General features: G+C 36.4%; 1 protein-coding gene across 10 annotated transcripts in view; it reads left to right on the top strand.

Annotated features, from left to right (window-relative positions):
* The window catches only part of LOC696885 (E3 ubiquitin-protein ligase Itchy homolog), a 175,680-nt gene that overhangs the window by 37,743 nt on the left and 114,211 nt on the right, over positions 1 to 23,726 (top strand). The window lies entirely within an intron of this gene.

Genomic DNA, 23,726 nt, shown 5'->3' with positions numbered 1-23,726 from the left:
CAGGAATCTAATGACCATTGAACTGTAGCCATTACTTCAATTACAAATATTTTCTTCACTAATGTCAGACTGTGGGCCTTTGTATATACACTTTTAACAAACTTTTTGGAAGTGCAATACACCTCACAATAACTTTGCAATGCTGAATCATAGTATTTGAAGACATTTTAAACAACAATTAAACTCAACTTATTTACTACCAATAATGCACATAAGTCAGCTGAAGTGAGGATAACATGAATAGCACAATACATTATGGTTGCTGTCTGGCCAACAGTAATAATAAAAACCTTCAGTTTTGACATGTGTCTTGATTTCAGAGATGTTTAAAAAGTTTGTAAGTTACCATTGATAAAATATGAGTTTGCTTTTTCAAATATTCCTTCTTCTCTCCTTCTGGAACTCAAGAGTAAACATATATTAGATTTTCTCACCATTTTATGCATGCTGGTTCCTAGGCTACTCTCTGAGTCATTTTTTTTTTTTTTTTTCTGATCTGCCTTCCAGTTCACTAGTTCTATCATTTTCTGGGTCTGATCTGCTGCAAATGCAATACATTGAGTTTTAAATTTCAATCATTGTGTTTTCATTTCTAGAAATTTCATTTGACTCTTTTTCAAATTACTTTTCCATTTTTTTGTAGTTTCCTATCCCTGCAGATGTTTTCAATTATGTCATTTAATTTTTTAAATATAGCAAGCATAGTTTTATAATTTGTATCTGATAATTCTAATATCTGAAGTCTTAATAGGTCTGTTTCAGTTGTCCTGTCATTATGCATATTTTTGCCCATGTTGCTTTGCTTCCTTGTATGCGTGGTTATCTTTGTTACTGCTCTTGCAAAATTATTTGGAGAGTCCTGGAGGCTTAGAATGAACATACCTTTTAGGAAGAATTTGCATTTGCTTTTGCCAAGGATCTTGGGATCGTAACCTGGTCAGTGAATCCTAATGAGGGCCAGGCTGTGGCCAAAGATTTTTAGACAGAATTTTCCCTCCTTTGCCATTTCTCTTTTCTTTCCTCCTCTGCTCCTCTTAGTGTCCAGACAACCTTCATTGAAGTCCTTGGGGTGGGTGGGAAATGAGGATGGCAGGTTTCATTCTAGGTATAGCCCTTTGAGGTCAAACTTAATGCAGAGAGAGTTTTCTATTCTATGTGCCACCTTACGTGGGATCTTGAGCCTTGATTTCTAAATGCCTTGCCTTTGATATTTTAGAATTGAAGCTTAAATTTACCAACTGGCAAATGTCCTCAAGGCAAATTGGCTTAGGTGTTCGATATTCTTCTTACCAGAAAGGTAAACACTGGGTTTTTTTTAACTTCACCCAGAATTTGGCATGACAGTTCCCCATTATCTTGTCAGCTTAGTGCTTTGAGAGATTGCATTTAAAAAAATTCTGCATTTTCAGTTTTCAGCAGGAGGAATGGCCTCAACTAGTCGTTTTCAACTGGGGGTGATTTTTTTCCGCTAGGGAACATTTGATACTGTTTGGGGATGTTTTAGTTGTTAGAACTGGGGTTGGGGGAACTACTGTCACCTGTTGGGAAGAGACCAGCAATGCTGTTGATTGTACTATAATGCACGGGCTACCCCCAACAACAAACAAATTACATAGCCCCAAATATCAATAATGCCAAGGTTCAAATAACCTAACCTTCCATTACTGAAAATAGAAGTTCAAGAAGATAGTTTATAATTTTGAAATTTTTAGGTCTTAATAAATTGTCATACTTTCACAGATTTTATTTCATACTAAGTAATTTATTTCAAATTTTACATTCCAACTAGAGAAAATTTTCTAAGCCAGTTTTTGTTCTTCATGAGTATTACTATCAAGGTCACATTTTTCATGTACTATGTTTTACCCTGGTACTTGTTGGCAGGGTCAGGACTAAGGTGAGATGAGCAAGGCATTTGCCTCACACAAAATACACAATGAATAAAATGTCAAAACTTTAAATAAAGACAGAATCACTAAAAGTACTTTGCCATATTGGAACCTGAGGCAAAAAGAAAAATAAGTAAAACTATTTAAAATTTTGATATTTTGTTCATCATAGATTTTTATATTAATTTTGATTGTTTAAAACATTGCATTAAAATATTGTTTAATGTGTTTGCCGAGTTTTTTTTTTTGACACCCCCTTAAATTCGCACCAATGTGAGTGTCTTGCTTCCTTATTTGATTCTTGCCCTGCTCGTTATTGAGTCATTCTGGTTGGGTAGCTCATACAGGATGGAGAGGCCAGGACTGACACTAGGTTTCATTTCTCGAACAGGACATGTGGAAAGGTTGCTGTCCTAATAAAGGGGTAGTGGAAGGTTTGAGGGACAGTGGTGCTGATGTTCAAATTTTTGATTATATCCAGTTATACTTTGAGTAAAAACTGTTCAGGGGATCCGGGGTAAAGTTGCAAAGGCCCCATGGGTATACCAACCAAACATTAAGAAACTGAGTTGGTAATTCCAATTTAAGAGAGCAGTCATATAGGAAGAAGTACTGATACATTTAGGGAGGAGGCATAGCCACTAGGTTTAAGGCCATAGCTATCAGGATTAGGGTTATGATTTCCGTTAAGGGAGACTGAAAGACCATGGCTTAACATACTGTTCCTAGGAGGAAAAAGTGTAATGTGAACTCATTTATTCTGACTGGAATACACGAGAAGCAAAGGAAGCCTCAGAAACTTTATGGTGGGCCTGCTTATCACATGGGAAGAGTGAGACTTGGGAGACACCATGGAAACCAGTTGACTGTATTTACCATTCTTGCCTCCTTCCAATTTATCTCTCCTACCTCAATGTGGTGAATGACCAAATGGTAAGAGGTACATGAAGTGTGCTTTAAAGCAGTTTAGATATTTCTTACCTCAGTCAAAATTAACTCAGATACAAGGGTAGGACAGAATCTGCAGGTGGAAGGTGGGTACATTGGTGACACTTAGAGGTGGTTAGGGAAACCTGAGGCAGGAGAAAAGCAAAAGTGAGGCTAATGTTGGAAAGTGTTTTGAAGCGTTAATTTTTAAACTGTTAAAGTAAAAAGTCATTTTCTTCTATTAAACCAGTAATATGTGTGTCATCATAAGCACGCATATACTTGCACAGTAGAACAGAGTGACTATTTTTTTGTATTGGTGTTCCCATGCTTTTTATCCCTCGGAGTCTCTCAATTTCAGTTGTACCAAAATTTTATTGTATTTTCCAGTGGCAAAGTGTACACTTGTGTGTGTGTGTTTGTGTGTGTGTTTAAATTATTTTTGAAAGGAAAAATTCTTCTTTATCTTGGCATGTACATTTCTAGGATATGTTCCTGTTTTAGATTTTTAGCACAACTCCACTAAAACCGTAACAGGTCACTTTTGAGTTAAGTGTCAAAAATCATGTTAAAACTACCTCTATCTATTTGCATTATAGAGGAAACACTGAAGGCTTCAAAGCAATTGTTAGTGCTGGAATGTCAGAAAAGTAAATGGATGCTGGCAAGCAGATAAGATTCCATGAGAACAGCCCCTTGAGCCTATTTGGTAAAATACTAGAGCTGCAAAGAATGATGGACTTTGCAAGCAGAGCGAGCTACAGCCCTTGAAATACAAAGAAAGAAAAGGAAATAGAAACCAGAAATATCTTTATGGAGACTAGATCTCAGGACTACTCTGAAAGATCTTACTTTTTTTGTTTTTAAACAGGTGACAGATACTCATCAGACATATTCCTTCCATTCAAAGAGAGTATTCAACATTAATGATTCTCCATTTTCTTTTTCATGACACATTTATCCCCAGATGCCCAAACATCATTTTTGCATATTTATAAAACCAATGACAACTGTAGTATAAAATTTTTGAAATGATGCTGGTGATGATTTTAAAACATTCAGAGTAAACTGATCACATAGGAATGTATTAAGTTAATCAATATTCCTGAGTTGTACTTATGGTCATGAAGCATATTCTAAGAGCCAAGTGATTTGCTTTTTTGATTGTATGTGGTGGGCTTATCTTGGGCTAATTCACATAGGTTGTCTTAGTATCTTAAGACACTGACACTGCTTTATTTTTTATTCCTTTCTGTCTCTTATTTAGTTAAAATTTAATTGACATATTATATGTATTTATGGGGTACAATATGATATACTTGTTGTATAATGATCCAATCAAGTTACTTAGTGTATCCATCATCTCATAATCATTTCTTTGTGGTGAGAACTGTCAAAAGCTCTCTTCTAGTTGTTTGTAATAGAGAATACTTTAATGTTAACCATAGTCCCCTTACTGTGTAATAGAACACAAGAACTTACTCCTCTTGTCTAATTGTAACTTTGAACCCATTGACCAATCTCTTCCCATCCTCCATTCACTCCTTCCCCAGATCCCTCTCCAGTTGCTGGTAACCACTGTTCTCTCTGCCTCTATAATTTTTTTGAAGATCCTACGTATGAGTGAGATCGTGTGGTATTTGCTTTCTGTATCTGTTATTTTCACTTAACGTGTTGTCCTCCAGGTTCATCCATGTTGTCACAAATGACAGGATTTCATTTTTTTTTAAATGGATGAATGGTATTCCATTATGTATATATACCACGTTATCTTTATCCATTCATCTGTTGTTGAATACTTAGGTTGATTCCCTATCTCGGCTATTGTAAGTAGTGCTGAAATAAACATAGGAGTGAAGATATCTGTTTTTTTGTTTTGTTTTTGAGATGGAGTCTTGCTCTTTTGCCCAGGCTGGAGTGCAGTGGCGCAATTTCAGCTCACTGCAACCTCCACCTCTCAGGTTCAAGCGATTCTCCTACCTCAGCCTCCTGAGTAGCTGGGATTACAGGCTCACACCACCACTTCTGCCTCATTTTTGTATTTTTTGTAGAGATGGGGTTTTGCCACATTGGCCTGGTTGATCTCGAATTCCTGACCTCAAGTGATCCGCCTGCCTTGGCCTCCCAAAGTGTTGGGATTACAGGCATGAATCACTACACCTGGCCCAGATGTCTTTTTGATATACTGATTTCCTTTCCTTTGGATATATAGTAATCCTCCCTTAACATTGTCTATAAGTTCTTGAAAACTGACTTTAAGTGAAGTGATGTATAACGAAACCAATTTTTACAATGGCTAATTGATATAAACAAGAGATAGTTCCTATGTTATATTTCTGATTATAAAAACATCACTAAACTTCTAAAGACCCACAACACTTCTTCTTTTTTTTTTTTTTTTTTTTTTTTTTTTTGAGACGGAGTCCGCTCTGTCACCCAGGCTGGAGTGCAGTGGCCGGATCTCAGCTCACTGCAAGCTCTGCCTCCCGGGTTTACACCATTCTCCTGCCTCAGCCTCCCGAGTAGCTGGGACTACAGGCGGCCGCCACCTCGCTCGGCTACTTTTTTGTGTTTTTTTAGTAGAGACGGGGTTTCACCGTGTTAGGCAGGATGGTCTCGATCTCCTGACCTCGTGATCCACCCGTCTCGGCCTCCCAAAGTGCTGGGATTACAGGCTTGAGCCACCGCGCCCGGCCTCACAACACTTCTAATACTAAACATTGAAATAAATGTGAATTATATGCATATTTAAGAAAGATTAATAAAAAGATAATTATTTACTCTTTTTTTTGTGAATCAGTGAGTGACAGTGGTTGTAGTGGCAGTGCATTAAATCAAGGAATAAATGTTTGTGAAGAAAAATTATAAGAAGCATTTCCTACAACTGCTTAGTTCAAAAACAATTACAAATATGGTAGACATGCTCAACACTTTCATGCAGCATTGTTTGTTGTTGTACATTTGTGTGATTATTGTACATTTTGTGAATATTTATTTATTTATTTAATTTTTCATTTTTGAAACAGGGTCTCACTCCCATCACCCAGGCTGGAGTGCAGTGGTGCAGTCATGACTCGCTGCAGCCTCAGCCTCCTGGGTTCAGGTGATCCTCCCATCTGAGCCTCCCAAGTAGCGGGGGACTACAGGCCCATGCCACCATGCATGGCTAATTTTTTGTATTTTTAGTAGAGATGGAGTTTTACCATATTGTCTAGGCAGCTCTTGAACTCCTGAGCTCAAGGGATCTGCCTGCCTCAGACTCCTAAAGTGCTGGGATTATAGGTGTGAGCCACTGTGCCCAGCCGTGACTTTTTATTTAAAATAATTTGTATTCATTCATTCATTCATTCATTCATTCATTCATTCATTCATTCATTTTCCAACCCATTATGCCAGTTCAGGGTTGTATGTGGCTGGAGTCCATCCCTGCAGCTCAGGGCACAAGGAAGGAACTAGCCTTGGACAGTACACCATCCCATTGCAAGGCTCACTCACACCCACACTCACTCAGGCTGGACCATGTAGATATGCCAATTCATCTACCACGGACATTTTTGAGATGTGTGGGGAAACTAGAATACCCAGAGAAGACCCACGCAGACGTGAGGAAAATGTGCAAATTCCAGACAGGCAGTGGCACAGCTGAGAATCCATTTTTTTTCTTATGTGCCTTATAATGAAAGGACATTGAATGAAACAATGTTATTAGAGTACCTGCTGTATATCCATTAGTGGGATTGCTGGATCATATGGTAGTTCTATTTTAAGATTTTTAAAGAACCACCATACTGTTTTTTTATAATGACTACTAATTTACAATCCTATCAACAGTGTGCTTCTTTTTTTCCACATCCTTGCCAATACTTGTTTTCTTTTGTCTTTTTGAAAATAGTCACTCTAACTGTAGTGAGCTGGTATCTCATAGTGGTTTTGATTTGCATTTCCCTGCTGATGAGTGATGTTGAGCATACCTATTGACCATTTGTATGTTGTCTGTTGAGAAATGTCTATTAAGGTCTTTTGCCCATTTTAAAATTGAGTTTTGTTGTTGTTGTTAAGTTCCTTATATATTCTGGATATTAACCCCTTGTCAGATGTACAATATGCAAATATTTCCTCCTCTTCTGTAGGAGAATAGGAGAATATTTATTTCTTCACTCTGTTAATTGTTTCCTTTGCTGTGTAAAAGCATCTTAGTTTGATGTAATCTCATTTGTGTATTTTTGTTTTTGTTGCCTATACGTTTAAGGTCTTATTTTAAAAATTCTTGTCTAGCCCAATGCCATATGCATCTCCCCTATATTTTTTTCTAATAATTTTGTGATTTGGATTTTATAGTTAAGTCTAATCCATTTTGAGCTGATTTTTGTACATGGCGAGTGTATTTGTACATGATGAGTGTATTAGTCCATTTTCACGCTGTTGATAAAGAAAGACCCGAGACTGGGCAATTTACAAAATAAAGAGGTTTATTGGACTTAGAGTTCCGCATGGCTGGGGAGGCCTCACAATCATAGCAGAAGGCAAGGAGGAGCAAGTCACATCTTACCTGGATGGCAGCAGTCAAAAAGAGAGGTTGTGCAGAGAATCTCCCATTTTTAAAACCATCAGATCTCATGAGACCCATTCACTATCACGAGAACAGCACAGGAAAGACCCGCTCCCATGATTCAGTCATCTCCTACCAGGTCCCTCCCACAACACGTGGGACTTATGGGAGCTACAAGATGAGATTTGAGTGAGGACACAGAGCCAAACCATATCAATGAGAGGTAGGGATCTATTCTCAATCTTCTACATATGCATATTCAGTTTTCTCATTGTCATTTATTGAAGACATTGTCTTTTTTGTAATGTTTGTTCTTTGCACCTTTGTTGAAAATCAGTTGACTGTAGGTACATAAATTTATTTCTCGACTCTATTCTGTTCCATTGGTTTGTCTGTTTTTATGCCAGTACCATGCTGTTTTGGTTATTATAGCTTTGTAGTATATTTTGAAGTCAGGTAGTGTGATGCTTCCAGCTTTGTTCTTTAAGCCAAATTTGCTTTTGCTATTTGGTGTTTTTGGGATTCTATATTAATTTTAGGATTTTTTTCTATTTCCATGAAGAATGTCATTGGTATTTTGATAGATATTGCATTAAACCTGCAGATCACTTTGGGTAGTATGACAATTTTAACAATATTCTTCCAGTCTATGAACATGGGATATCTTTCCATTTATTTGTGCCCTCTTCAATTTCTTTCATCAGTGCTTTATAGTTTTCAGTGTAGAGATCTTTCACCTCCTTGGTTAAGGTTATTCCTAGGTATCTTACTTTTTGGTAGCTATTTGAAATGGAATTGTTTTCTATTTTTTTTCACATAGTTCACTATTAGTGTATAGAAATTATGCTGATTTTTGTATGTGGATTTTGTATCCTGCAACTTCACTGAATTCATTTATTCTAACAATTTTTTTTGGTGGAGTCTTTAGGGTTTTCTATATATAAGATCGTGTCATATGCAAAAAGACAGTTTTACTTCCTCCTTTCCGGTTTGCATGCCTTTTCTTTCTTTCTCTTGTCTAATTTCTCTACCTGGAACTTCCAGTATTATGTTGAATAGAAGTGGTGAAAGTAGATATCCTTGTCTTCTTCCTGATATTTTGCATGATGTTAGCCATAGGTTTGTCATATGTGACCTTTATTATGTTTAAGTGTCTTGTATATTTAATTTGTTGAGAGTTTTTAATCATGGAGAGAAGTTGAATTTTGTCAAATGCTTTTCTGCATCTATTGAAAAGATTGTATAGTTTTTGTCTGTCTGTTAATGTGGTATATCACATTTATTGTTTTGTATCTCTAAGATGAATCCCACCTGATCATAATGAATGATCTTTTTAATGTGCTGTTGAATTTACTTTGCTTGTATCTTTTTGAGAATTTTTGCATCTATGCTTATGAGGGATATTGAGCTATAGTTTTCTGTTTTTATTGTGTTCTCAGTATCTTTTTATTTCTTGCTTCTTACAGACTTATTCTGTTGTATATATCAACATGTTAACACTGTTTTAAAGTTTCATATTGTCATGTATATGCTGATTGTTTAAAACTTTTCCCTTTATTGTAGAAGGAAATCTCTAAGGACTTCTGTTTCTATTTTAATTTTTAAATTTTTTGTATTTATTATTTTAAAAGACTTAAGTTATTTCCTCAAATATTTATTTTCACATTGTTTTTTCTTTTTTTCTTTTTACCTTCTCTAATGCATTTTTTAACTTATTATTTTGTAGTGGCTGTAGTTATGCCACAGACATGACCAAAGAGAGAGCTTTGTCACAGATGAGCAAAGGTACAACCTTTATTCCTTCCATTTTTGTTGTCTGAGCCTCTCATTCCATTTAAGGATAGCTTTGTAAAATCTCTTGTTCTAGTAACACATGAGTTAACTTTACTTAACATACTTTCTGCTTTGCAGATATCATATTTAGTCTTTTGGAAAAGATATTGCTTCCTAAAATTACATACCATCTAATTCCTATAGATGCCTGTTTTAAAGTCTGTGTTTTCTGAAACATAGTTTTTGGCTTTTGGACAAGCAGTGACAATGGAGAACCAGGAGTTAGGAGCATCCCACTTTGGAAATGATCTTCCATGTGTTATGCCTAGCCTAATATTGCTAATAACGTAGATGGTGGTGAACCTCTTTAAAACTGTTCATAGGAGTTGGACCAATAGAAGTTCTTAAATCAGATTTTTGGTATCGCTTTTACACCAGCTGGATCGTAATTTACTTGTTTCCTGGATGATCTAATTCTCTGCCTGGCAGGGTCATAGGATAATCCGTTGGGTATAGGCCTTCCGTATAGGCCTTCCTACATCATTTGTCTCATTATTTGAATTAAGAATGTATTTATGGATACTAAGTAAGGAAAATGAAAATCTTACTACTAGGAATCATATGATTTTAAGTATGGAAAATGGGATTTATTTTCATTAAATTGTTTCATGATAATTTGTTTAATGTTAAATTAAGGATGCCTTTATTTTGTTATTTCTTATGTAATTCTTTTTTTTTTTTTTTTTTTGAGACGGAGTCTGGCTCTGTCGCCCAGGCTGGAGTGCAGTGGCGTGATCTCGGCTCACTGCAAGCTCCACCTCCCAGGTTCATGCCATTCACCTGCCTCAGCCTCCCGAGTACCTGGGACTACAGGCGCCTGCCACCACGCCTGGCTAATTTTTCTGTTTTTAGTAGAGACAGGGTTTCACCATGTTAGCCAGGATGGTCTCGATTTCCTGACCTTGTGATCTGCCCGCCTCAGCCTCTCAAGGTTCTGGGATTACAGGCGTGAGCCACTGCGCCTGGCTTCTTATCTAATTCTTATTAGGAATTCTTCATTTTAATTGTTGTTGAGTGAATAATATTTTGTCTTAGAAAAGATTTGAGTGTGAAATAAAAAGACTTATTATAGTAAGAAAAATACAAGGTATGGTATTAGAACACCTGGATTGGCATCTTCACTTTATTATTTACTAGCCAAGTAACCTTGGATAAGTCAAATCTTTCTTACCTTTACTTTCTTCATCTGTAAAATAGGAATGATAGTATTACCTCACAGGGTAATTGTGAGACTCAAATGAGATAATTTTTGTGAGGGTGCTTTATAAAGCAGTATATGATATTATAATTCTAAGTAATAACATGTTATTTTACTTGAATGCTTGTATACTTTGTTTTCTAAAGGCGATGTTATTTTGTTGTTGTTGCTGCGACACTCGCTCTGTTCCCCAGGCTGGAGTTCAGTGGCGCGATGTCGGCTCATTGCAGCTCCGCCTCCTGGGTCCAAGGGATTCTCGTGCCTCAGCCTCCCAAGTAGCTGGGATTTCAGACAGTTTTACTGTGTTGACCAGGCTGGTCTTGAACTCCTGGCCTCACGTGATCTGCCTACCTTGGCCTCGCAAAGTGCTGGGACTACAGGCATGAGCCACTGCGCCTGGCCTAAAGGCTATGTTTTGAGAGGCAGTAAAGTTAAACGACATTGCTTAAGGCCAAATTTTAAGCCTTCCTCTTACTCAAAGTATATCCTAACCTCTTTAAGCCTTACCTTCCTCTTCTGTAAAATGAAAATGATAGTAATATCTATCTCACAGAGTGGTTTGAAGATTAAATCAGCTAATCGATGTAAAGTGCTTACAGTAGTGCCTGGTACATCCAATAAATGTTACCTGTCATCATCATCATTCTTAGATTAAAAAAGAGAACTCTTTTCCTAAATTAAAATCCATTATTTACCATTTATCTACTGGCTGCCCTGCTGTGAAGTATCAAGACAATTAATTTAATTTTCCTTAGTGGTGAATATATGTAAATACAATGATATAGTTTTCTTGACTTAAGAAAACTCATTCATGCTGTACTTATTTCAGAGAGTAGATATTCCTGACAAATTGTGTGCATACAGCATTTTTGTAAGTTTAATTATGTTTTGAGTGCAGCTAGGAAATTCAGAAAATAACTCACGAAAATAAATCCACTGAATAATAAATGACCCTTTGAAATGTGATCACTCACTAATTTATTCATTCTTAAAATCAATTTTCACAGTTTAAAAAAGAAATCTGGCTACATTTGTACTCATTAATAATTTGTGAGAATTAATTAATTTATTTTAAAGGAATCACCAAAATGATCAAAGCGTCAGCCTTGAGGGATTAGTTCAAACATGCTGGAGATAACGGATTTAATCAAGTAATTTCTTCAGGTAAAAGCCTAATGTAAGGTAAGGTCTGACTAAGACAAAGACTAGAGTTTTGAAAACACATGCATAACTAAAAGATTGTGTGATTTTTGTTGTGTACTGATACATTTAGCAAGATCTAGGATAGTGTGATAGTTGAGATTAACTTATAATATTCAGGTTAAAAATTTATGCTTTTTCTCTTTTCTGTGGAAGCCATGAGTTATACCTTACCATTTGTGGTTCTAGTATGATTGCTTTCACATTTTGTGTATTAATAATTTGGTGACGTGTACACATAAAAGTAATTAAATGATTGATGATGGCTGCATAATCCAATAATGATTTCAGCCAAAATGTTTCAGTTTTTTGAGACGGAGTCTCACTGTGTCTCCCAGGCTGGAGTGCAGTGGCGTGATCTCGGCTCACTGCAAGCTCCGCCTCCCGGGTTCACGCCATTCTCCCGCCTCAGCCTCCCAAGTAGCTGAGACTACAGGCGCCCGCCACCACGCCCGGCTAGTTTTTTGTATTTTTAGTAGAGACGGGGTTTCACCATGTTAGCCAGGATAGTCTCGATCTCCTGACCTCGTGATCCACCCGCCTCGGCCTCCCAAAGTGCTGGGATTACAGGCTTGAGCCACCGCGCCCGGCAGTGTTTCAGTTTTCACTTAACCACGAGTCTGAGGCTCATGGTTTCTGTGACAACCTGAGGTCAGGTGACCTGGATATGTCCTGCCAAACTGTTCCTGTGGAATAAGTAAGCTGTTTGTAAACAGGATGGCAAAGAATTCTCTCATAAGACTTCAAATTTGAAAAGTATGAGGTAGCAGGGCAATAGGTCACAGGTCAAAGGTAATAAGCCATTTTGGGCCTGTTCTTTTGTGAAGGCTTTGGCTGCCTTTCAGACTGAGGTCTTGGAAATAGTTCACACACAGGCCTTCTGCCAACAGACTACTGAGAGTTGGCTGAGGCAGGATTCTATTGCACAATCCCCTCCCTCTCTTTCTCTCTCTCTGTCTTGATGTCTGAAAGTTACAAAAATGCAAGGAATTTTATAAAAACTAAGTGTACAAAAGATGCAACAAAATAAGATATGTTTTAATAAATTTAGAACAACTTTTTTTCTGAGGCACAGTAGTCCAAAATTTGAATTTACTGTGATAAATTCTTTCAAAATTCGTTGCAAAGTATGTTTTAGAAAAGCAGTAAGTATATTAAAATAACGAAGAAGATTAAAAATATTGGCAGAAAAACTTGGGACAGTTGTAGGCTTTTTGAGGAGGCGATGTATCTCTGTTCCACCTAAGCCACCAGAGGTAGTCTTTAAACAACCTAATAAGATAGTTTAATTAGTGAGCTTATCTATAAGTATATGTTATGATATTTAACTATGTGTGTTGAAGAATACACACACTTATGAAGAAAAAAGGTAGAGTTAGGCTTCCTCAAAATTTCTTGTCTTACTTTAGATTTATTGCTGCTGTTATTCTTGCTTAGAGTAGGAATTCATTACAGGAGTAGAAATAAATAAAGTGAATGTTAGATTTACCTTCTCTGACATTAGAGCTTGGCTTGAAGGACTTTCTTCAGTTCCTTGGTTATTGTATTAGTCTGCCTTACTAGTTTGTTTTCTCTTTCCTGTTTGTATGCTACTATGGAGTTATAACTTCGATCTTGGTCAGTTTTGGTGTCTTTTCACTCCTGGATTGTAATACTTTGTTAATAAAGATGTGAGGCACTGGAAATTCTTAAAGTAGATAATGGAAAGTTGAGAGACAATGAAAAGATGATAAGGGAACCATTCTCAAAAACAAAGTATGAGTCATTAGCCACTTTAACTGTAAATACACTTCGTTGGGATGGTATCAATCATTTGCAAAGAAATCACCCAGTTCAATGGGAAAAGAAAAACATTCCTAATGAAAACCAAACCATGCAGTTTGGATCATAACCAGTGAGACCTTGGCTTTTGTTATTTTACCTGTACTAATGAGGATAGGCATAGGTGGGAAGGATGGGACTTTCCAATGTGTTTCATAAAGTCTGATTTCTTCCTTCCTTTTAGAATAGTCAAATAAACTTTTTTTTTTTCTTTCAAACAGAATTTTCTGGGAATATCTTACTTCATAGGCGGTCTTGTCTTTATCTACTTTCTTCAGTAAACTCTGAAAGAAAAAACTTCTGGAAGTTTGGGCAATCATTTGCCATTATTTTCCTTTCCTTGAATTTCTTGATATCATGAGTACTGCTGCAGTATGGGATATTATGTATATTGGTAAGCAGGCTTCTCTTCTATATTTGTTTTTTATTAAACAGAATGACAAGTTCCTTTTCCCTTATTCATTAACTTCCAGCCAGGATGTTGAAAAATTGAAAAATGGCAGCTCTTAAAATAATACATCTAAAAAGTTTGGGCAGATCTTCATTTATTTTCACCATGTAAAAGTTGTCAAAGACAAATTTGAAAAATATTTACTCCTTTTTTTTTTTAAAAAAAAATTAAACTTAAAAGTAACCTTAGACAAATCACTGAGCCTTTCTAAACCTGTTTCCTTCTCTTCTATAGTAAATGAAGGATATAACCCAGTATTTAAGGTTTCTTCCACCTCCAAACTATCATGCGTTTGAGCAAATATTGTTTCTAGGACTGAAGAACTCTCTGCCTTGCTATCAAATTAGGCATTTTCATCATTTTTTCTCAGTGAATGAAATGTTAAAAAGCAAAACAAGACCTTGATGTATGAAATATACCACAAATCCATTTTAAGAGGGGGCAGTTGGAATTGTATTCCCTTGTTTATCTGTTTCTCTTTGCCACTCAACTACTAGTAAGGTTGTTAGGTCCTTCTGCTGCTGCCTCCAACGAGAGGCAAAGACTAGACTGATGAGACTGGCAAGTGAGAAATCTCTAGGGCCTAAAGGCAAGGAACCAGGTATTCCTTGGTGGAACCGGAGATTCATATTGCTGGTACAGAAATCTCCACTTAAGAGCCATGACTAGTATGAATATATAAAAGCCTTCAAATCGCCTGCAATCCTAGCATTTGGGAGGCCGAGTCGGGTGGATCACGAGGTCAGGAGATCGAGAGACTATCCTGGCTAAAACGGTGAAACCGTGTCTCTACCAAAAATACAAAAAATTAGCCAGGTGTGGTGACACGTGCCTGTAGTCCCAGCTACTGGGGAGGCTGAGGCAGGAGAATTGATTGAATCCAGGAGGTGGAGGCCGTGGTGAGCTAAGATTGCACCAGTGCACTCCAGCCTGGGCGACAGAGCGAGACTCCGTCTCAAAAAAACAAAAACAAACAAACAAACAAAACCCCCAAAAACAGAAAAAAAGGCTTCAAATTGTAGGTGGGAGGCAGGCCCTTAATCTAAATTAGAAATAATGATATTAAAATCAAAATCTGAGCTTGAGTCTGTCATTTATGACTTCTGTGATTTATTTTTAGAGAAACCTTCAACATGTTTGAGCCATAGTTTTAATTTGTAAAATGGGATACAGAGCTGATGTAAGGGTACAATGAGTCAATTAATGTGAAAAAACTTAGTAAACTCTAAGGCTTATCACACAGGTTATCTCCTGTTTTTGCTAAGTGTAAAAAGTTGTGGCTATTGTACAAAGTAGTTACAGAAAATAACGTTTCCTTTTTTCTGCAACCTAGCAATTTATTATTTATATTTTATATTAACTGACCTACATGTATAAAAATGAGGTTAGAGTTTTACTATAATATCGTAATGTGTTTGAATTGAGAACAAGGAAACCTGTATCCACAACATTTCCTTGATATGAATTAATTTCTTTATTAAAAATGAGGCACCATATGATTAAATAATTCACCTGTGGTCACCTTGGCCTTGACTACCCAGGAAAAGAGATGAAGAGAGTTGCAGGTACTTTCTAGTGAATAATGTATTAAGAGGGGGGAGAAAAAGAGAAGATTTTTGATTTTTTGGTCAAATTTCTGCTTCAATTAAGATGATTACCAAAATTTTCACTATGTCTGTAATCCAGGTGTTACTCAGACAGTGGTGGGTCCTACTATGTTTGAAACTTGACTTCTTTATCTGTCTTCTGGCGTATATGAGTTGACATTTGACTCCTTTCAGTCTCAGCACAATTGCCAGTAATTTTGGTGCACCCCATACCTTTAAAACAGGGCTGTTTCAGGAAATTTATTTCCTTCTTTTTTTCTCCAAGAGTAGTAACAGCAGCTTTACTAACTGTCATTTGCATTATGTGAGAAATAATCTTTAGTGTCATTAATCAAGACTTGTCAGCATAAGAATAGGTCTACACATTCTATATGCAAATAATATATTTTTCTTCTTCACTACTTAACATTCTATTTTTTAAAATTTAAGTTCTGGGATATATGTGCAGAATGTGCAGGCTTGTTACATAGGTATACATGTGCCATGGTGGTTTGCTGCACCCATCAACCTGTCATCTACATTAGGTATTTCTCATAATGCTATCCCTCCCCTTGCCCCCAACCCCCGACAGACCCTGGTGTGTGATGTTCCCCTCCTTGTGTCCATGTGTTCTCATTGTTCAACTCCCACTTATGAGCGAGAACATGCAGTGTTTGGTTTCTGTTCCTGTGTTGGTTTGCTGAGAATGATGGTTTCCAGCTTCACCCATGTCCCTGCAAAGGACATGAACTCATCGTTTTTTATGGCTGCATAGTATTCCATGGTGTATATGTGCCACATTTTCTTTATCCAGTCTATCATTGATGGGCATTTGGGTTGGTTCCAAGTCTTTGCTATTGTGAATACTGCTACAGTAAACATATGTGTGCATGTGTCTTTATAGTAGAATGGTTTATAATCTTTTGGGTGTATACCCAGTAATGGATTTCTGGGTTAAATTGTATTTCTAGTTCTAGATCCTTGAGGAATCACCACACTCTCTTCCACAATGGTTGAACTAATTTATACTCTACCAACAGTGTAATAGCATTCCTATTTCTTCACATCCTCTCCAGCATCTATTGTCTCCTGACTTTTTAATGACTGCCATCCTAACTGGCATGAGATGGTATCTCATTGTGGTTTTGATTTGCATTTTTCTTTTTTTAGTATATGTGCTGCTGGAGCACTGATTTGTATTTCTCTAATGACCAATGATGATGAGCTTTTTTTCATAGGTCGGTTGGCTGCATAAATGTCTTCTTTTGAGAAGTGTGTGTTCATACCATTTGCCCACTTTTTGATGGGGTTGTTTTTTTCTTGTAAATTTGTTTAGGTTCCTTGTAGATTCTGGATATTAGCCCTTTGTCAGATGGATAGATTGCAAAAATTTTCTTCCATTCTGTACGTTGCCTGTTAACTCTGATGATAGTTTCTTTTGTTGTGCAGAAGCTCTTTAGTTTAATTAGATTCCATTTGTCAAATTTGGCTTTTGTTGCCATTGCTTTTGGTTTTAGTCATGAAGTCTTTGCCCATGCCTATGTCCTGAATGGTATTGCCTAGGTTTTCTTCTAGGTTTTTTATGGTTTTAGGTCTTAGGTTTAAGTCTTTAATCCATGTTGAGTTAATTTTTGTATAAAGTGTAAGGAAGGGGTCCAGTTTCAGTTTTCTGCATTTGGCTAGCCAGTTTTTCCAACACCATTTATTCAATAGGGAATCCTTTCCCTATTGCTTGTTTTTGTCAGGTTTGTCAGAGATCAGATGGTTGTAGATGTGCAGCATTATTTCTGAGGCCTGTGTTTTGTTCCATTGGTCTATATATGTTTTGGTACCAGTACCATGCTGTTTTGGTTACTGTAGCCCTGTAGTATAGTTTGAAATCAGGTAGCATGATGCCTCCAGCTTTTTTCTTTGTGCTTAGAATTGTCTTGGCTATACAGGCTCTTTTTTGGTTCCATATGAAGTTTAAAGTAGCTTTTTGTAATTCTGTGAAGAAAGTCAGTGGTAGCTTGATGGAGATAGCATTGAATCTATAAATTACTTTGGGCATTATGGCCATTTTCACAACATTGATTCTTCCTATCCCTGAGCATGGAATGTTTTTCCATTTGTTTCTGTCCTCTCTTATTTCCTTGAGCAGTGATTTGTAGTTCTCCTTGAAGAGGTTCTTCACATCTCTTGTCAGTTGTATTCCTAGGTATTTTATTCTCTTAGTAGCAATCATGAATGGGAATTCACTCGTGATTTGGCTGTTTGTCTATTAGTGGCTTATAGGAATGCTTGTGATTTTTACACATTGATTTTGTATCCTGAGACAGGAGATTTTGGGCTGAGATGATGGGGTTTTCTAAATATACAATCATGTCATCTGCAAACAGAGACAATTTGACTTCCTCTCTTTCTATTTGAATACCCTTTATTTCTTTCTCTTGCCTGATTGCCCTGACCACAACTTCCAATACTATGTTGAATAGGACTGGTGAGAGAGGGCATTCTTGTCTCATGCCGATTTTCCAAGGGAATACTTCCAGCTTTTGCCCATTCAGTATGATATTGGCTGTGGGCTTGTCATAAACAGCTCTTATTGTTTTGAGATAAGTTCCATCAATACCTAGTTTATTGAGAGTTTTTAGCGTGAAGAGTTGGTAAATTTTATCGAAGGTCTTTTCGGCATCTATTGAGGTAATCATGTGTTTTTTTTGTCATTGGATCTGTTTATGTGACGTATTACATTTATTGATTTGCGTATGTTGAACCAGCCTTGCATCCCAGGGATGAAGCCGACTTAATTGTGGTGGATGAGCTTTTTGATATGCTGCTGGATTCAGTTTGCCAGTATTTTATTGAGGATTTTCGCATCTATGTTCATCATGGATATTGGCCTGAAATTTTCTTTTTTGTGTTGTGTCTCTGCCAGGTTTTGGTATCAGGATGATGCTGGTCTCATAAAATGAGTTAGAGAGGAGTCCCTCTTTTTCTATTGTTTGGAATAGTCTCAGAAGGAATGGTACCAGCTCCTCTTTGTACCTCTGGCAGAATTTGTCTGTGAATCTGTTTGGTCCTGGGCTTTTGTTGGTAGGCTATTAATTACTGCCTCAGTTTCAGAACTTGTTATTGTGTTCGGGGATTCCACTTCTTCGTATTGGGAGTGTGTGTGTGTCCCAGAATTTACCCATTTCTTCTAGATTTTCTAGTTTATTTGCATAGAGGTGTTTATAGCATTCTCTGATGGTAGTTTGTATTTCTGTGGGATCAGTGGTGAATATTGCCTTTATCATTTTTTATTGTGTCTATTTTATTCTTCTCTCTTTTCTCCTTTGTTAGTCTGGCTAGCAGTCTATCTATTTTGTTAATCATTGCAGAAAACCAGCTTGTGGATTCATTGATTTTTTTGAATAATTTGTGTGTGTGTGTGTGTGTGTGTGTCTCTATCTCCTTCAGTTCTGCTCTGATCTTAGTTTTCTTGTCTTCTGGTAGCTTTTGAATGTGTTTTTGTTATTTTTGTTATTTATCCAGTAGTCGTTCAGGAGCAGGTTGTTCAGTTTCCATGTAGTTGTGCGGTTTTGAGTGAGTTTCTTAATCCTGAGTTCTAATTTGATTGCACTGTGGTCTGAGAGACTGTTTGTTATGATTTCTGTTCTTTTGCATTTGTTGAAGAGTGTTGTACTTCTAATTACGCGGTCCCAATTTTAGAATAAGTGTGATGTGGTGCTGAGAAGAATGTATATTCTGTTGATTTGGGGTGGAGAGTTCTGCAGATGTCTATTAGGTCCACTTGGTCCAGAGCTGAGTTCAAGTCCTGAACATCCTTGTTAATTTTCTGTCTTGTTGATCTCTCTAATATCGACAGTGAATTGTTAAATTCCCCCGTTATTATTGTGTGGGAGTCTATGTCTCTTTGTAGGTCTCTAAGAACTTTGTTTATGACTCTGGGTGCTCCTGTATTGGGCATATACATTTAGGATAGTTAGCTCTTCTTGTTGCATTGATCCCTTTACCATTATGTAATGCCCTTCTTTGTCGTTTTTGATCTTTGTTGGTTTAAAGTCAGTTTTATCAGAGACTAGGTTTGCAACCCCTGCTTTTTCTTGCTTTCCACTTGCTTGGTAAATATTCCTACATCCCTTTATTTTAAGCCTGTATGTTTCTTTTTACGTGAAATGGGTCTCCTGAATACAGCACACTGATGGGTCTTGACTCTATCTAATTTGCCAGTTTGTGTCTTTTAGTTGGGGCAATTAGTCCATTTATATTTAAGGTTAATATTGTTATTTGTGAATTTGATCCTGTCATGATGCTAGCTGGTTATTTTGCCTGTTAGTTGATGCAGTTTGTTCATAGTATCGCTGGTCTTACAATTTGGTATGTTTTTGCAGTGGCTGATACCAGTTTTTCCTTTCCATGTTTAGTGCTTCCTTCAGGAGCTCTTGTCAGGCAGGCCTGGTGGTGACGAAATCTCTCAGCATTTGCTTGTCTGTAAAGGATTTTATTTCTCCTTTGCTTATGAAGCTTAATTTGGCTGGATGTGAAATTCTGGGTTGAAAATTCTTTTCTTTAAGAATGTTGAATCTTGGCCCCCACTCTATTCTGGCTTGTAGGGTTTCTGCAGAGAGATCTGCTGTTAGTCTGATGTGTTTCCCTTTGTGGGTAACCCGACGTTTCTCTCTGGCTGCCCTTAACATTGTTTCCTTCATTTCAACCTTGGTGAATCTGAGGATTATGTGTCTTGGGGTTGCTCTTCTCAAGGAGTATCTTTGTGGTGGTCTCTGTATTTCCTGAATTTGGATATGGTGTTCTTCAAAAAGAGCACAATATGAAGTGTTCATTAACAAAAAAGTAGAGAGTAACCAAAACAAATCTATTTCCAGGCTTCAAAAATGCAAAAGTAAACAACTAATCCTGAGTATTAAAAACTAAAATTGTAAGCAAACTTTAGTTTTGAGCATGTGGAAACTATTATAGTAATACGAATATGTGTAGTTCAGTTTTTAAATAGGTAGATCACATTTTCTGTTTGATTTATATGATTTACATGGAATTTAATAGGATCTATATATTACTGAAAATAGTAGTGAATGTGAATTTGTCTTTTTAAAGTCTTTTTAAAGTTCTCTGATTCGTAACATTGAGACCTCAGGTATAGTAATGCTTAATTGTCTTTCCATAAATAGAGCGGATTTTTAAAAACTTCTGCTAGGAGAATTGTCAGTTTATACTGAGTCATCATTGATGAGTAATATTCTAGAATTTCTTTCTTTTAGTTTAGACTTCTTAAATGTTATTTTGTCTAATTTTTCAAGCACAGTATATTATATTTTAAGTGTTATGTTGAAGATGTATAGTAGCAGTTGTTGCAGAATTTTTTTTCTATAGAAGATCACACATTTCTTGGCATCAAGTTGGATATTTTTCTTTTTGTTAAACATTAAGAATTACTGGGCAGTAACAGCAGACATGGAGATTCTAACATGCATGTCTAAATAGAAGCATTGTTTTAGAGGTCCTTTGGAAATTTCCTTTGGAAAATTTAATATATACTTATATATACTTTCACATTCTTTGATGGGGTTATGTATACACTGACAACTAACTAAGTTATTACCAAAACATACAATGTAGAAATAGAAATTAAGGGTCCTTTCAGCATCATGCAGTGTGGGCAATTATTTGAGATATATTCCCACATATGTGAATATTAGTGTGACTATATATCTTTATGTTTTCTATTTTAATGATTTATACAGTGGAGTCATATCATACATTTGCTTTACTTAAATACATATGCATATAAAGATTTGGCCAAAAAGAAAGAGAAATTAAAATATTTCGCTCAATGAATGTGTGCCCTGGAGTGAATGTGAGATGTAAATCTGCTATTCCTGTCAGTCTCAGTTCTTTTATGTGTGCTAGGCTGAGTGTGTTTCTTGGGTTTAAAGTTATGTATTTGTTTTGATATACAGTATGAAATATAAGCCAACTAATTCATCTAGTACACAACCAAAGTAAAAAGATAACTGGTATGAGAGAAAGTATGTCAGTCTTCAACATGCCATTGCCATAAGTGATTTTGACCACATGCAAATTTTTCTTATGTGCTGACTTTAGATCCTAATCTCCAAGAGGCCACTTAAGTGTAGTGAGTTTTTTGGGTTTAATTAAAAAATTTTAATAGTCTGGTAGACTGTGTTAATCTACTTTAAGTCTACTTTAATAAATTTCTTCACCAGTCTGTACCATGATAATCTCTTAGATGTACATCTTAGGAAGTCTGAAGAAGCGTAATACTGTGGATGAAATTATCAGCTTTGACATCAGTCCCCTTTCAGCTCTGACCAGTTTCTTTACTGCTACCACCATACATTATGTGGGAATTTTTTTTTTTTTTTTTTTTTTTTTGAGGCGGAGTCTTGCTCTTTTGTTCAGGCTGGAGTGCAGTGGCACAATCTCAGCTCACTGCAAGCTCCACCTCCCGGGTTCACACCATTCTCCTACCTCAGCCTCCTGAGTAGCTGGGATTACAGGCACCCGCCACCACGCCTGGCTAATTTTTTTGTATTTTTAGTAGAGATGGAGTTTCTCTGTGTTAGCCAGGATGGTCTTGATCTCTCGACCTCGTGATCCACCCACCTCGGCCTCCCAAAGTGCTGGGATTACAGCCATGAGTCACTGCACCTGGCTGGTTGTTTTGTTTTTATATACTTAAATACCAAAATGCTTTCAAAATGCATATTATTTAGTATTATCTGTCATAATTGCTACTCACTAAATAGTTGAGGATTAAATGAGCAATGTAATTATATCTGTGTCACATAGATATAATTGCCACCATTTTAAATATAAAGAAACTGAAGTACAGATGAAGGCAAATGTATCATCTTGGAAATAAAAAATCTGGGTTCATATTATATTTCTGAAATTGTATGATCTTTGGAAAATCCCTTAGTCTCCTTGAGCCTCTGCTTTCTCATCCGTAAAATGGGGATCTTATCTCCCTGAAAGTGTTATTGGGAGAACTGAGTGAAATCATCATTGTGGAAATACGTTGAAACTGTAAGTTTCCGTACAAAGATGAAGCCAGAATTATAGTATTCTAATACACTACCAATTGTAAGACCATCAGTCTAATAACTTTGGAAAAGAGCAATTCGGTGGTCTTTCTACTGTTTCTACACAGTCTCAGGTCTGGAGACACTAGGTCTACTTACCACTATGTCTGTATCACATTACTAACATTTATCGTAAAAGCAATTTTGAAAAACTCTTGTTCTCATGAGCCTAAATTTCAAAGATAATTTTAGACCTGTAATATATTGTAGAGGTCTTTTGAATAATAATTCAAAAAATCTCAGAGAAGGTGGACACAGTGGCACATGCCTCTAGTCCTAGTTACTCAAGAGGCTGAGGAGTGGGGATCGCTTAAGCCCCAAGTTCAAGGACAGCTTGGGCAACATGTCAAGACCTTGTCTCTTTGAAAAAAGAAATGCAGATAATGAATTATTTTTTCTTATTTTTCCTTCTAGTTGAAACTTATTCAAGTTTGTAAACTACAAAAAGTGGTATGTAATAGGTCACCCACATAGTCTCATTCTTCCTGCTTTAACCCAATTTTCACCAGAATATGGCATGAAAGTCTTGGTGGCCAATTTGTTTATATCATTCAACTCTTCTGATAAGAAGAATATAAATAAATGTGATTACATTTAAGTTTTATGGCATACATATATGACTGATGATGTTACCTGATTATTATTGCTCAGTAACATTGTAAATTTGTAAGAAAAGTACCTACTTCATTCTTTTAAAATTTGCTTCCCTTTCTAATGAGATCTTTGAGGATATTCTGCAATTACATAGTTACATTTTTTGTCTTAAATATCTAATACAATGTATGTTGAAATAATAGGATTACACTCTGAGACATACAACAAACAAATAAAACTAACAAAAATTAAACCATCGCAGGAGAAAATGTCAAAAGAAAAGTATGTAATGAAGTAAAATTTTAAAAAAAGTTTTGATTAGGATTGTAAAGAACTAACAGGAGATATCACCAGTGTGTTTCTTACTTGGTGCTTTTCTTTCAGGAAGAGTCTTATCAGCTGAAGAAAGTGGCTCTTTTATTTGAACTAAAATCTGATTTCTCTGAAAGACTTAGCAAGAAAGTATCAAACAATTACTTATTCCATTTAGAACCTGAGGATGACTTCAAAAATCTTACTGGAGTTTTAGGGAGGATGATAATAAGACAAACATACTTTATGAGAAGTATATA

This window comes from Macaca mulatta, chromosome 6, assembly GCF_049350105.2.
Source record: "Macaca mulatta isolate MMU2019108-1 chromosome 6, T2T-MMU8v2.0, whole genome shotgun sequence".
Lineage (NCBI taxonomy): Eukaryota > Metazoa > Chordata > Mammalia > Primates > Cercopithecidae > Macaca > Macaca mulatta.
The sequence above is the reverse complement of the archived record's forward strand: the minus strand, read 5'-3'. Positions and strand labels throughout refer to the sequence as shown.